Source organism: Thermobia domestica, chromosome 14 (genome assembly GCF_964235325.1).
Source record: "Thermobia domestica chromosome 14, izTheDome1.hap1.1, whole genome shotgun sequence".
In the NCBI taxonomy this organism is placed as follows: domain Eukaryota; kingdom Metazoa; phylum Arthropoda; class Insecta; order Zygentoma; family Lepismatidae; genus Thermobia; species Thermobia domestica.
Genome location: NC_137467.1, coordinates 63,710,278 through 63,726,337, shown reverse-complemented (window position 1 = coordinate 63,726,337; position 16,060 = coordinate 63,710,278). Strand labels below are relative to the sequence as shown.

General features: G+C 36.7%; 1 protein-coding gene across 4 annotated transcripts in view; it reads right to left on the bottom strand.

The window, feature by feature from the left end:
* Positions 1–16,060, bottom strand: part of LOC145669707 (uncharacterized) — a 925,722-nt gene that overhangs the window by 853,272 nt on the left and 56,390 nt on the right. For all 4 annotated transcript variants that reach the window (XM_081738014.1, XM_081738011.1, XM_081738010.1 and 1 more), the window contains exon 3: positions 3,347–3,467. The gene's annotated coding sequence lies outside the window, so the exon portion shown is untranslated. The remainder of the gene's footprint in view (positions 1–3,346; positions 3,468–16,060) is intronic.

The following is a 16,060-nucleotide window of genomic DNA, read 5'->3' as shown; positions in this document are numbered from 1 at the left end:
TCTGATTGTTCTAAAATGAAAGTAATTTTCCTGTAATTGACTTAACATCGTTGTCTGCAGCAATTCGGAATGCATGTACCTGTGTATCTTGTACTACCTCTGGTCAGATGTCTTTAGTGGAGTATAAGAATAAGCGTTGTGGTGTTACATTTCCATTAGAAATACATTGCCAAGCTTGTGGAGCCAGCACTGATTTCTACGTTTCAAACAAAAAAATATCAGGCCTTGAGTCTAATATTATATTACTTTAATGGAATGCGTAGCTTAGGTAAAGGATGATAAAGTGCTCAAATGTTTTGTAGATTGATGAGTATATCGCCACATACAAAGAAATTCGACAAAATAAACAAATCTCTTCTTTCAGCTCTTGAGCATGTAGTGGAAGAAAATACGAAAGCAGCTTGCTTTGAAGCTTTAAGAGCAAATCAACTAAATGAAGATGTGGAATGTAGAACTGATATTTGTGGAAGTGTAGATGGGACGTGGATGAAAAGAGGCCATACTTCATTATATGGTGTAACATCAGTTATCAGAATTGATACAGGCAAGGTGTTAGATATGCAGTGCATGTTGAAATATTGCCATACATGTTTCACTACATCAAAATTGCACAAAGCGAACGCAAAATTTAAGGAAAACCATCTATCATCATGCTCCAAAACTACAGTGAAACGAGTGGAAGTATGGAGGTTGCGTCTGGCTGTGAATATCACTTTCAATAGTTCAGGGAGGAAATTTCGTGAACGATATAGAAGATATTTTGGCGATGGTGACTCTAGTGCGTTCAAGTTAAGGGCTAAGTGTAAACTAGATGCCGAAAACTGTGAAATAGTAAAGTTAAAGTGTATTAGTCATATACAGAAAAGGGTGAGTGGCAGACAACGGCGTCTACTAAAAGATAACAAAGTACAGAAACTTGAAGATGGAAAACCACTGCAGGGTAAGGGACGACTTACGGGAAAGGAAATCGATTCTCTAAAGCTATAGTATGGGAAAACCATAAGAGAAAACTTGCGTGGCCTTTAAGCAATGCGAAAGGCTATGTAGGCAATCTGTTTTTATAAATTATCAACCGAAAGAAATCATATGAACTAAACTATGAATGTGCTGTGTCCAAATGGGAAAAAATTCGTGGTGTGGTTACAACAGAAACCAAGTTACAGGGGAGCATTACGAGCACAAACACTTTTTACCAGAAACAGCAGTGAATCATATTAACCCAAACTTTCGAGCATTTGCTGCTCCACAGCTCCCCAATAAAGGACTATCTTCACGGCAAGACTCCAAATCCGAATGAAAGTTTTAATAGCATGATTTGCAACGCTGTCGAAAAACGTCATTTGCTAGTGCAAGTGTGGTACATACAGCTGTGTATGGTGCATTGTAATGTTTTAATATTGGTTCTTCGATCAGGTGTGAGTTTTTGAAGAAGTTAGGAATAACATCAGGTGAGTAGAAGTTAGGAATAACATCAGACAAAAGACTCAAGAAAAAGGAAAAGAGCAGAGAAGAAAAATGAGAAAAACACAGAAGACAACGAAAAATATGGTTACGGTGCATTCTAAGTGCTTCAAGTAACCAGTAATTCATTTAAACTCTGCTAACCTTCACCTACGTTTTCCTCAGAAGCACATTTTTTCTACGTCATGTCCAAAATGATTGTGGCATATCTAAAACTGTTTTCTTGTAAGGATATAATTTGATAATGATTTTGCAAGGCCTTTTAATGCAGACACTATGTGTACAATAGGGAAATGTATATTTGTGGTAAATTTCATAGGAAAAGAATTATAAACACGAAAATTAGAATGAGTAAAACAAAATGTTGCTAAATCGACAAGAAAGTTTTATTTTCGTTTTATCGTTTTTATTTACTGCTCTTCTGACATGCAATTTTGCACATAGATGTCTTTGCCGATTATACACATCCTAGCATTGTAAGAAATATCGGCCGAATTCGTTATGAAATTATTTGCCTTTATTATTATTGTGCAACTTTAAAGCATAATACCTAATTATATTCTTGGACTTATATTTTTTGAAGTTATGTATTGTAACATTAATTAATACATATGTGTTACTTAATGAAATGCATATTAGATCCCTTACGGCATTAACATAAAAGAAAATTTAAGTAAGTTGAATCAAACTTGTATAATGGTTGCCATTTAGGGAGGGCAGGAGGGGGCAACTGCTTCCCCAACAGGTTGAGTAATACATATATTTTAATCGATTGTCTACTAATGTACTGGTACAAAACGCGAAAGTCTTATGTCGATGATGCTCTTGGCCCCCTCAAACGAAGACTGAAATGACGGTGCTCACTTACATATATATAAAATAGAAGTAATTATGTATTGATCAAGTGTAAGGGAGATTGAAAGAAAATATATAATTAAATTTCATATTTATCAAGTGTATTTTAAACAAAATAATTCTAAACAAAACTATAGTATCAGGAGCATCTTCGTATATTTTGATATGGTATATCTTAGCTACGCTGTTTAAACTTATTTTTATCTATTCAAATATCAGATAAAAATAAGTAGAACTTCAATATCAGAACTTTGGTTTCTAATATCGGGGATCTAGAAGGTTATTTTAATTAATTGATCAACACTTAAAATTAACTATTTAGAAATTGCGTATATTAGTAATCTGTTGGCAGATAAATTACGCGCTTTCTAAATATTTTGTTTAATTGCCGAAAGGAGTAAGATGTCTGATTACTCGTACGACATCCCTCACGGAGTAGAGAGAGAGGAAAATGTTTGCAAAACTGACTGAAATGAGATAGTTGAATGTGAGAAAATATTTTACATAGTGTACTCGAAGAAATTAGTTCGATTTTGCTTCTAATTTTGAATACTATATGTGAATATTAAATCAAATTCCGCATTGTAATTAACAGTTGTGTCATTAATAATTGAAGACTACACATTGAAAATTACGTATAATTATTATATTTTGTGAAAACCGACAATATCTATACGACATTTTATTTTCGAAAACTGTTATGACAGAACAAAATTTGATACACTAACTTTGATGTCGGGTAGTTTCGTGTCTTGGTCTATGTTAATGTACTACTACAAAGATATAAAATGCTGAATGATAATTTAAAATGACATATGTGAATGATGACGAAATATTAATTAAATAGTACAACTGTGTTGTATCTACAAAATGCTTCAGTTCTCACAGAAAGTGGTGCAATAGTTAATCCGTATGTGAACGACACATCAAAATGGATATTTTGCAATAACTTGAATTGTGTTATTCTAGTTGTAAAATAATACCTTATTTAATTAAGTAATGAAAAATTCTCATTAACACATTACTTTACCTCAAAAATTTGTTCCGTATTCAAGTATTTTTTCACCAATATATATTATTCTCGTCCGTATATAAATTGCGTATTAAATAATTGAAGTGTAAAGCTGTGTAAATGTTTAATTCACGTAGGGCTGAAACAATAGAAGGGCAAAACATTATTTTGATACAAACATTGTAAATATCAAGAAGAGTTACATATTCACCAGTTGGTACAATACATGGTTTACACACTTGGGAACTGTATGTTTTCTGAAACTGACAATACTAATGTCTACTTATCATAATATGCCAAGAACGTTATGTATTTGGAATTCAAGTTGACTTTTTCAAGTATGTACACATTTTAGTTTATAGTTAAAGACGATTCTTATCTAAAAAAGCAAGCCAATATAGGAATAAGAAATGCACAAAAAAAAAAGAACAACGTAAGTAATAATTATATATAATTTTACATGCTCTGACGTGAGATAAACGGAAATTACTGAATGTAATGTATGACCCAAAACCCATTTTTGGAATAAAACAAATGAAAAATATTCGTTTACAACAAGAAATAGTACATATATGTTATCCTATTCTAAGAAGATATATGTATAAGGATTTTTTTTACATCTTTTACGCGGCGCAATCCCATCAGTTTTCTTACGAAAACTAGGTGATGTAGTGTAGACGTGTTGCTCCGCTTTTACTCGGTATCAATCCACCAAACTAGTTATGACGTACTATGTGTTTATCAAACAGTATGGGATCATTACTTGGAATGCCACACTATTCCACTTAGAAAGGATTTTGAGTGAAGAATTTTTTTCTGTGTGTATAGCTCTTTTCACGAGAAATGCTAGTACGACAACTCCTTCTCCGTGTCTTCCTTGCAGTTGACAGGTTTGAATAATTCCCTATTACACTGACCGTCATAAATTAAGCAACAAATGGATACTTAGGAGTATAAGGAAAGTAAACGCATGCTGGGGAACAAACTGTTATTGAAATTAAAGAAGCATCTATTTTACGTCGTACAGCAAGAAAAATTACCAAACGAAAGTACGATCGTGGAGAGAAAATAATTTTGGACGTAGGTTGCACTCAAACTGAAAAACACTGAAGCCACAAAAAGATAGTTTGCTGACACCATTAAGCGATATGCTAACCGAGCATAACAATACAGGATTCACAACGTCGTCTCTTGCTGGTAGTAAGTGTTTGTACCAGATCATTTGGTATCTGGGTATATTGTTAACAAGGACCCCATTGAAGATCTCGGAAAGTTTGTAGAGGGGTATAAGGCTTGCAATGCGTTGCCCTAGATCATCTCACATATGGTCAATAGGGCTCAGGTGCGAGGACCTCGATGGCCACTCTATTTGTTGAATATGGTATTGCTCGAAGTGATGATCGACCAATTGTGCTTTATGGGTACGAGCATTATCGTCCTTTAGAATAAATTTCTGACCTCTAGCACGTTCGAGAGGTACAACTTGACGATTCAGGTCATTATCCCTACAGTGCTGAGCTATCATTGTGTCACGCAGGAGAACACAGAATCAGTACGTGCTCTAAGCGAGATGCCACTCCACAAAAGAAAATTTGCACCACCATAATTTTCCCTTTCGAGAACGTTGGATGCATGGTAATGGGTTCCTATTTCTCGCCAGACAAATTTGCATCAAGAATCACTGTGTAGAGAAAATCTACTCTTCCTTAAAGAGAACTGACAACCATTGCTCCTGGGTCTAATTCACATGAGCTCTTATCCAAATTGAATCGCTGCCTGTTGTGACACCGGTAAAGGGTATAGACACACTGGTCTTCTGGCATTCTACCCAAGTTCGTGAAGATGTCAGTGTACTGTACTCGTTGAAAGAGGACGTCCCGTGGCAACAACAGTCTCCACACGCACTTGATTTGCAGTTGCAGACCTGTTTCTACGACTTGTCAAACGGATATACCGATCATACTTTCTGATATCACACACAAACGACCAACAATGTAACGTCTCGGATCAATTTGCGTTCTTCGGAACATACTACATAACCTGCTGAGAACTGCTCGATCGACATTGAGCCACCGGGCCACGCCGCTCTGTTTCCAATCAACCGATGGCACGCTAGCGTAATTCATTCGGCAAATGATGCCTCCTCGTCATGTTCGCGTGTTTCACTCCACTATATTTGCCTCTGCACTCTACACACAGTCAGCCAAGTCCGTGAGTTCATGCAGTCCTCGCCAGTACCTAATACTTTACGATGTCGTATGAGGAGAACATAATCTCAAATTCTTCCACACAATCTTTCAACAATTTTCGTCAATGGTCGTTATATTGACATCCTTTTTCTGTGCATTTCACCACCTCCGCCCCGTCCTTTATTTTTATTGCACATTTTGTCTTTGTTGCTTAATTTATTAGTGGCAGTGTAGTTTCAGACAAGAACACCTTCATTAGTTCGATGGTTTCAAATTGATCTAAGATATCTGGTACTCCAATTGAATAGAAATTTCAGGGAAATAGAAGTATCAGAAATGAGGTTCCCGAAAATTCGGTACAATTTTCTACTCGATTCCTACACTCTTTGCTCAAAACAACAGGGTTTGGAATATGAATTCACTGAAGTGATTATTCCTTTTCGTAATAATGTAGATTATCAAAAGATAGGAATATTTACATTAAGTTTAGTAAAAAATGTTCGTTACAAAATCTGTTACATAATTGAACGAGAATAACTCCGAGAGTAATATTGAGAATGTTTATACGTCAGACTGCTGAATAACCAAAGACGTGATAATTTTTGCTCTAGTTAATAAAAAGACACTTAGTTGTGAATGATGAAGTAAACGAAAGAGAAGAATTCGAAAAAAGGAATTCAGACTCGAGTAGAATATTACGCTGATATAAGCCTCCTAAGACTCATCAAGTCTTAGTGCTACGCTGCCCGCCGAGTTTTCTAAGTTAACTTCATAGTTGCTAAGATACTAAAAATGTTTCTAAGCTCTTTGTATGTTCTTTCTGCTTCGGCTTCTGTGGCTATTGCGCGCCTGTTTTTGAGCACAGGAGTTGAAGTGATCGAAGAACCGTTTCAAGGCCAAATCCACCTTCTTTTATAGTGTGCTACGTCCCATTCTCTGGACTTGGAGGAGATGGAGGGAGAGGGAAGAGACTGAGAGATTGTTTTGCACCGTTCGCTTCTAACACCAATTGCAGTCAGGTGGAATAGTGCCTCTAGCGGACATTTTGCAAGTTTTAAGATCACGCTGGGAGAATTGTTTTAATACTAATTTTTTATTTATTCTCTTTTTTATTTTGGAAATGAGACTGTAGCACAAGTTTATTTTCTTTTTATATACCCATTATATGCATACAATTATTTCCAGATCTGTGACTGAGAAAAACTGCCAGAAAGCTTTTATTCGCGGGGAAATTCGCGGGAATTTCAATTTTTCAAAATATGTATTTCCTGGAAGTAACTTCCACTTTTCAGCCTGTAAATTTTATGAAGCTATTGGGAGTCCAAGATAGGAAAACCTTATTTTGCATGTGAGATTTTTGACGAACGTAAAATGTAATTTTTATTTAATTTGCCCCTGTGTTCAGTTTTTGCATGGTTCTTTCCTTATATTTTTTTCCTACTAAAGATGTATTTTTCACGTCTGTCTAGGGATTGTTGATGTCAAGAGTTGACAGCACCTTCATGTTTGCCTCTAGTCAGCGGGTTCTCATTAAAAATAATAGCATGTAGTATGTCATGCAGCGTTTCAGAAAAAAATGTTCCCGGGGGTACACACAGTATTCGGAAGGGCATTGCTGGTACTATTCTATTTATTATTATATTATAGACATGTTATTTTGGTCTCTTCCTTAGGTACACTCTCAGAGCTCCGGAGGGCAGTGCTAACTCGAAAATTAAAACGTCTGGAAGGAACACTTACTTCATGCGTGTTTGCACCGAATGTTGTTTTCCCTATATATACTCCATGATTTTTTCTATCTGGCTGCTGTTTACTTTGCTGTGGTGCTAGTTTATTTTCTTTGACTATGGGAAGAAGTGAAAGAGTGTATATAAAACGTAAATTCTGTGGAAGCAGATTTACATCGCATTTGGTAGATAAACCAGTGTCCAGAAAAGCTTTGAAAATAGAAATGAAATGAAATGAAATCTTTGAGTTTTACGTCCCAGGCTTATGCCGGTTAGGCTAAAGGGGACGGTGAAGATGATTAATGAATGAAAATGGTGGAATGAATAAAGCAGGAAGAAACGGGAGATCCCCGAGAAAATCAACGCACACGGTGTTTGCCCACCATAAATTTCACTTGGCGGAGGCTGGAATCCAACCCGGGATTCCAAGCACCAGAAGTGAAAGCTCTACCACTGAGCCTCTGAGCTCTACCGCGGCCTCTCTTTGAAAATAGAGTTTGATTTCGGACGTGCAACTGCTTCCATGAGTAAAGTCGCAGCAACTCTCGATAGTTGTTCTGGCATTTTTGATTGTTCTACAATGAAAGTAATTTTCGCCTCATTGACTTAACATCGTTGCGTGCAGCAATTCGAAATGCATGTATCTGTGTGTCTTGTACTACCTCTGGTCAGATGTCTTTAGTGGAGTACAAGAATAAGCGTTGTGGTGTTACATTTCCAATGGAAATACATTGCCAAACTTGTGGAGCCAAGACTAATTTCTACGTTTCAAACAAGAAAACATCAGGCCTTGAGTCTAATATTAGATTAGTTTAATGGAATGTGTTGCTTAGGTAAAGGACGATAATGTGCTAAAATGTTTTGTAGTTTGATGAATATATCTCCACCTGCAAAGAAATTTGACAAAATAAACAAATCTCTTCTTTCAGCTCTTGAGCATGTAGTGGAAGAAAATACGAAAGCAGCTTGTTCTGAAGCTGTAAAAGCAAATCAACTAAATGAAGATGTGGAATGTAGAACTGATATTTGTGCAAGTGTAGATCGGACGTGGATGAAAAGAGGCCATACTTCATTGTATGGTGTAACATCAGTTATCACAATTGATACAGGCAAGGTGTTAGATATGCAGTGCATGTCGAAATATTGTCATACATGTTCCACTACATCAAAATTGCACAAAGCGAATGCAGAATTTAAAAAAAAAAGCCATATGTCATCATGTTCCAAAACTACAGTGAATCGAGTGGACGCATGGAGATTGCGGGTTTGAAGATCATTTTCAACAGTTCAGAGAATAAATTTTGTGTAGGATATACAAGATATCCTGGCGATGGTGACAAGTGCGTTCAAGTTAATGGCTGATAATAAACCATATGGCGAAAACTGTGAGATAGTAAAGTTAGATTGTACTGGTCATGTACAGAAAAGGATGAATGGCAGACAATGGCGTCTACTCAAAGATAACAAAATACAGAAACTTAAAAATGGAAAACCGCTGGGAGGTAAGGGACGACTTACGGGAAAGGAAATCGATTCTCTACAAGTATATTATAGAAAAGCCACAAGAGAAAACTTGCGTGATTTTCAAGCAATGCGAAAGGCTATGTGGGCAATCTATTTTCATAAATTATCAACCGAAAGCAAACCAAAGTAAGTATGTAAGTGCTGTGTCCAAAAGAAGAAAATTGGTGGTGTGGTGACAACAGAAACCAAAGTTACAGGGAAGCATTACAAGCACAAACACTTTTTACCTGAAACAGAAATGAATCATATTAAGTCAACCTTTGGAGCATTTGCTGCCCCAGAGCTCATCAAGAAAGAACTATCTTCGCGGCAAGACTCAAAATTCAAATGAAACTTTCAATAGCATGATTTGCAACGCTGTCCAAAAACGTCATTTGCTAGTGCAAGAGTGGTAAATATAGCGTCGTATGGTCCATTGTATTGTTTTAATATTGGTTCTTCGACCAGGTGTGAGGTTCTGAAGAAGTTATGAATAGCGTCAGGCAAGTAGACAGGAGCAATTCTGAAGGACGTTGATCTGAAACGTGTTGCAGAAGCACACATATCAATAGAAAGACAGAGAAAAACTCAAGAAAAAGAACAAAAGCAGAGAAGAAAGACGAGACAGACACAGACGACAACGAAAAATATGGTTATGGTACGTTCTAAGTGCTGCAAGTAAGCAGTAATTCATTTAAACTCTGCTAACCTTTACATACGTTTTTCTCAGAAGCACATTTTTCTACGTATATGTATTATCTGTCAGGAAAGTAAATGTACACCTATTTTTCGAGTCTGGCATTCCTGCGCTCCATCCGTGGAGAGTATGAGAATTAAATCAATCAAATGTTTACTGAGGGGCAAAAAGAAAAGTTTAATCTGAATAAGACATTGCAGAGGAGCATAAGCTGTGAATACGAATAGTGCATAGTGTAAATAAAGGACGACACCGAAAGAGAAAGCCAGAAACAGCTGTTAAACTTAGAAAAAAAAGTAAAAATTGTCGAAGTGGGAACATAAAAAACAATTACAACAAATACGCCGACAACTAAACGTTCACCACGCCATGATCTTGGTGTAGTGGTTAAGGTGCTGGCTTACAAATGAAAAGGACACGAGTCCGAATCCACGTAAAGGGCGTTTTTAAAAATTTTGTTAATAATACATACAGCTCATGAGAGATGGTAAAAGAGGTCGTATTTAGTCTTTCGTATTGGTAATTATTATTGGTAATGTTTAGTACTGATAATATTTTTTGTCTTTGCGTATTGCTTTTATTCTCTTCTTAATTTTAAAAGAGAAGAATATCCGAACAAATGCCACCAAAATTCCTCATATTTTCAATGTAAATGCCACTTGCAATTAGTAAAGAATAAATATTGAACGTTCCGATGTAGCTGCACAAAGTAAAAAGAAAAACATGGAAGTAGAGTGTTCGAATCCATACTCATGGTTATTAAAAATACAATTTCTACATGCTTTATACCTCCCGACCACGTTTCTACGTTAGCAATTAAGAGGTTTGTGTTTAGGTTAGGCTGGTCAATGCGTTTTGCAAAGGGGCCCGGTTTAGCTCTGACGCACCACAGGTGCGAGTAGGCAGCAAAACACCTTTTCTCTCTCCCTCTGTGTGTCTATTTATCTATCTATCTGTATGTATATATATATAACGCTATTTGTAAATGCGATAGCCACCCTAATTTTCAGCGGATTGAGACAAAGCTTGGCACAAACATTAAATGTTGAAATATCTTGATGAGTTCGTTAACCAGAATAATCAGATGAAAATGTTCAAAATGGCGGCCCTTCAAATCCTTAAAAACTTCCAAGGGAACCAAATTTCGCCCATAAGTAGGTATTCAGAAAATTTGAATAACTTTTCCTCTTTTACTGAGATATTTGTGTGCAGGGACTTATTGAAATATTGGACCCGATTAATCGCATAAAGAAGGTTCACGCCCTTTCGCTACGGTAGGGCTTTTTTTCTTTCGTGGGTTATTTTTCTATCGGAACAAAATGATTATTAGTGACGATTTGGAATTACACATTAAAAGTGAAGTAACTTGTGAAACGTGTTATTTGAAAGAATAGTATAATAAATGTGCTTTCCCCTAACACAGAGAACTGTAAATCATGTATTTCAAGTTCGGGAGTGTGAATGGCGGGGAGTGTTATTTGATTTGCTTTTTAGTAAGACCTTGCATTGCAAATAAAGGTAGGCAGCATTATTGGTAAGTAAATTATTATTATTATTATTATTAATAATAATAATAATAATAATAATAATAATAATAATAGGTTTTGTTTGTCGCAAGGAAATGTCTTCCTCAATTCTTCTTCAAACGTAATAATTGTAACGCCATATCTCCCATACAAACAAAATATTAGTAATTTATATCTAGAGAACGGGAAATTGTAGAGTGATGGGAGCAACGTTGGACAGTATGCACTCATAGTAATCAGGAAAATAAACGATTTCAATGCAAAATGAACGAAGAGTCATTGTCATGGGTAGTCATGGAGACACGGCAGAGCCCTCTTTAGGCAAAATGTCGATAACTTATATCAAGAGAACAGGAGGTGATAGTGAGATGGGACCAACGTTGGACACTGTGGACCCATAAAGCTCATCGAAAAAAATTAGTGGTGGGGGTGCCAGCCAGCATTACTTATTTCCACATAATATAAAATTATATTGTCGAAATACACACACGAGTTAGGTAGTAATGTTTGATTTTATTATTATTATTATTATTATTATCACCGACAGCGTTCTTTCATTACGTGTGCATGTTTGACATGATGCCAAAGAGAAGATCCATCATTCGTAGAAAGAATAAGAATAGTCAGTTACTTGAACTGTGAACGACAGCGAAAAATACGAAAAGAGTGATTAGCTGTAGCGAAAGGAAACAATACTTTCTCTCAAATGGATAAAAAACCAAGCCGAGATTGATTCGAACTCGCATGGACCGCGTGAAAAGTCAGTGCTTTGTCCACTTTATTTTAACTGACTCACCGAACGTGTTTCAGTAACTTACTTATTGCTAATTTTACTTGCTTCACTCGTTCAACTTGCTTTTTCTAATAATTTATAACGACAGAGACACGAACACAGAAACATAAGGAACAGTTAAAAATCAAAGGTGCTCTCCCGCCGGGAATCGAACCCGGGACACCAGACAACAAAGTCGCACGTGCTAGCCACTAGACCAGAGGGAGGGCACTGCTCACGCTTTGTGTCGTTAGGGATTTCGACCACTGTATTGCCAGCTATCACTTCTGTGGGTTTTATACTACGATCACATGTTTCTTCTTTGCTGGAAGAGTTAAACCTACATTCTATGTAATACATGAGATATTTAGACCTACATGCTCTTCATATAATGTAATAAAAGGGTCATGCTGGGAATAAGAAAAAGAACATTCCTTGGACAAAGCGGAAACTATTGGCATCAGAAATATTTATCTACGAGGCATGCGCAGTAGTATATTTCAGAATAGTTACTGTTTAGTTCAGTAAATGGAAAAAGGGGTGTAAAAAAGCAAATATGTCGCGTCAACGAGATCGATCAGAGTTGACAGAGGAGGGAGCAGATGTGTAGTAATACAACAACTTGGTTAAATTGATAATTGGTTCTTTATTCTGCAGTAGATCGTATCACAACTTTACAGGAGAGCAGAGAAAGAGTTACTAACGGTGTCATATAGTAAGCTTTAGTAACACGATAATATAGACACAAATGGATGTAACTGTGAGTGCTACAACTTGGATTTAACGAAAGCCGTTTAGATATTCAGTGGTTTGCAGGGTTGTATAAGACACAAAAAGATAAGACACAATACAATTCTTCATACCTCAGCTTCCAGTAACTAGATACATGAAATTTCTGATTAGATACTGAAACTGCTGTCGGAGTTTAATACATGACGTATTGCAGGACACAAAATGCTTTGCATTACTTGTTTGTTTGTAGACAGCTACTAGCTTAGTGTTCTGACAGGTTGTGTATAAACTAGGGATAGCCAATTCCGGAATTATTACTTTCCGGACTCCAGAAGGTAAAACCGGACAAATTCCGGAATTCGGAAAATTCCCATTTTGGAATAAGTCTGGAATTCGGAGCAATCCGGATTTTTTCGAAATCCAGAGTTTTTCTCAATTCCGGAATTTTCTAAATTCCGGATTTTTCCCGAGTTCCGGAAATTTTTCTGAATTAGGGAGTTTAACTGAATTCGATAATTTTCCGACATCCGAAAAGTGAAAGTTCCGCTTCCAAAAAATGAATTTATTTTGGTTAATATGAATCGTGGCGGAAATAAGTCTTTGACCAGGTAATGGCGACTGCTTTGAAAGAAATGGGGTGTATGAGAATTCAATCTGTCATATTTGTAGTTTCGTGTGGAGAAAAAACAAACTTGTGAAACAGCGGTTTAAGAACTCAAGTTATTAATGTAAACTTTGCCGACATCATAAAAGAAATACGAAAGACATTTTGAATCGGAGAAATATAACATACAAGTTTGCAAGCGGAGACAAAGGAACCGAACGTAACCAGACTAAAAACGAATCTTTTACCGCGTAGCGATCGCGGTTTAGTGGTCAAGGTGCTTGTGCGAATACACATTGTATTTTTTTTTACTTTAGGATTTTTGATGGCGATTGATCGGCGATAACATACGTTTTATTATATTCAGATATTTGAATACTCGGATGTTTCAATACTTGAACTATCAAATCTTCAGGAATAATAATAGTAATAATAATAAACTAATAATAATTATTACTATCTCGTAGAAGATTAAAAGCTAGGAGCTAATTATCGCTCAGGTCATACCATTACAAGCAGAAACGTGACATTTGGAAAGAATATTTCGGTTTGGTTTAATGTTGCTCACGAGAAGAGGAGTTTCTTATCTCGTTCCTAAAACAAATAAAATAACATGGGAATTAACATTTTACATTCGAAACGGGTCAAGGCTAACTCAAAATTTTCGTCTCTCTTTGGAGATGAGAATCGAGACGAGACGAAAAGTATGGTAAACATTTCCCGTCTTTCTCGATTCTCGAAATAGTGTATGTCCATTCTTTAAGTAACAATTGCTCTGTAGACTGAATCTCATAGGCTATTTCGTTACATTATATTTCAGAGCTCATTGAATTATGCTCTATGTAGGTATTTTGTAGCAAAGCTTTTATATTTACCTCTGCATATCCTAAAAATTAGTTTGTTACATGCCTTACTGTTGCGTGATATTCAGTTTTATTTATTACAGTTATTTTCCTTAAAACATACAGTAGAATACTTTCTACATAAAACTTCAACGGAACGTTGTAGTTTAAAATGTTGGTAGTTGCAGAGGTGTGTCTTGAAGGTACGGAATCCTTTCCCCGAAATCTCTACTTTTAAGTAAATTTTGCCAAATTTCAACGGCAAGTTTACTTTTATTATTATTATTATTATATCAACACCGTGTATAATTTTTAAAAGATACACGGTTTGTATCTGAATAGTAAAAGCCAATTGACTGTCAATCTCGGTCATCAAGAAGTCTTCAGAAGGGAAGGACATCGGTCACGTTCTGGGTTTGAGTTCCGAAGGGGCAAGTATTCGGGCTCGAGCCAAAAATTGTAAAAAATTATAGGGTTCAGGCAAACATGTTCAAAACAGCTGGGACCGGGTTTAGGCTTCTCAACGGCTCGAGCGGCTCGGCTTACAGCTCATTCACTATCGAACCGAACTGAGAAGTGAGCCGAGCCAACAGCTCACCCAACCGAGACGATTTGAGCCATCGGCTTAGTTCAGCTGAATCGAAACGTGCCGATGGACTGGTTTCAACTTAGCTGGCTTGAACCGGTTCACATGAGCCGAGTAGAGGACCCATCCTAACCGAGAAACTCGAGCCATCGGCTCAATTGAGCTGAGTCGATGACTCGTTCTAACTGAGCCGGCTCGGGTCATCGGTTCATCCCAACCAAGCTGACTCGAGCTGTTCGCTCAGTTGATACGAGCCGAGCCGGTTGATATCACTACCCGAGTTGGTCTGCTTGGGCTCAAGAATTCGACAGTGCAGGTCTCAGCCTTGCTTTTAAGAACTACAGTATATACTTATATTGGTGATTACGACATTCGAGGCTGTCTCGTAAAAAAAAAACTCTTGTCTTCTCGTTATCTATACGAGACGAGATACACTAAAATGGCCCCACGAGAAACACTAAAATTGCCCCACGAGATGAACTAAAATTACAAGACGAGACGCACCTCTGTCGTGAGCAACACTAAAGTATTCAACATTACTGTTTACATTTCTATGGCTTTCGCTTTTCAGTCTAATCAGGCCATTATTTCAAAACGAGTTAAAACGAACTGAACGAGCGAACGAGCCATTGTCAAACTCGACTCAACTCGAAACTTGCCCTCGAAAACAGCTTGACCTTGATCGCTACGCGGTAAACGATTCGTCTTTAGTCTGGTTGCGTTAGGTTTCTTTCTCTCCGCTTGCAAACTTGTATGTTATATTTCTTCGATTCAAAATGTCTTTCGTATTTCTTTTATGATGTCGGCAAAGTTTACATTAATAACTTGAGTTTTTCTTAAACCGCTGGTTCACAAGTTTGCTTTTCCTCCACAAGAAACTACAAATATGACAGATTGAATTCTCATACACCCCATTTCTTTCAAAGCAGTCGCCTTTACCTGGTCAAAGACTTAATTCCGCCACGATTCATATTAACCAAAATAAATTCATTTTTTGGAAGCGGAACTTTCACTTTCCGGATATCGGAAAATTATGGAATTCAGTTAAACTCGCTAATTCAGAAAAATTCCGGAACTCAGGAAGAATCCGGAATTTAGAAAATTTTGGAATTGAAAAAACTCCGGATTTCGAAAAAATCCGAATTGTTCCCAATTCCGGAACGTTAACCAAATCAGAAATTTCTAAATTCCGGATTTTCCGAATTCCGGAATTATTCCAAAATGGGAATTTTCCGAATTCCGGAATTTGTCCGGTTTTACCTTCGGGAGTCCGGAAAGTAATAATTCCGGAATTGGCTATCCCTAGTTTATACACCTTTCAGAACACTAAGCTAGTAGGTGTCTACAAACAAACAAATAATGCAAAGCATTTTGTATCCTGCAATACGTCATGTATTAAAATCCGACAGCAGTTTCAGTATCTAACCAGAAATTGCATGTATCTAGTTACTGGATGCTCAGGTATGAAGAATTGTATTGTCTTAACTTTTTGTGTCTTATACAACCCTGCAAACCACTGAATATCTAAACGGCTTTCGTTAAATCCAAGTTGTA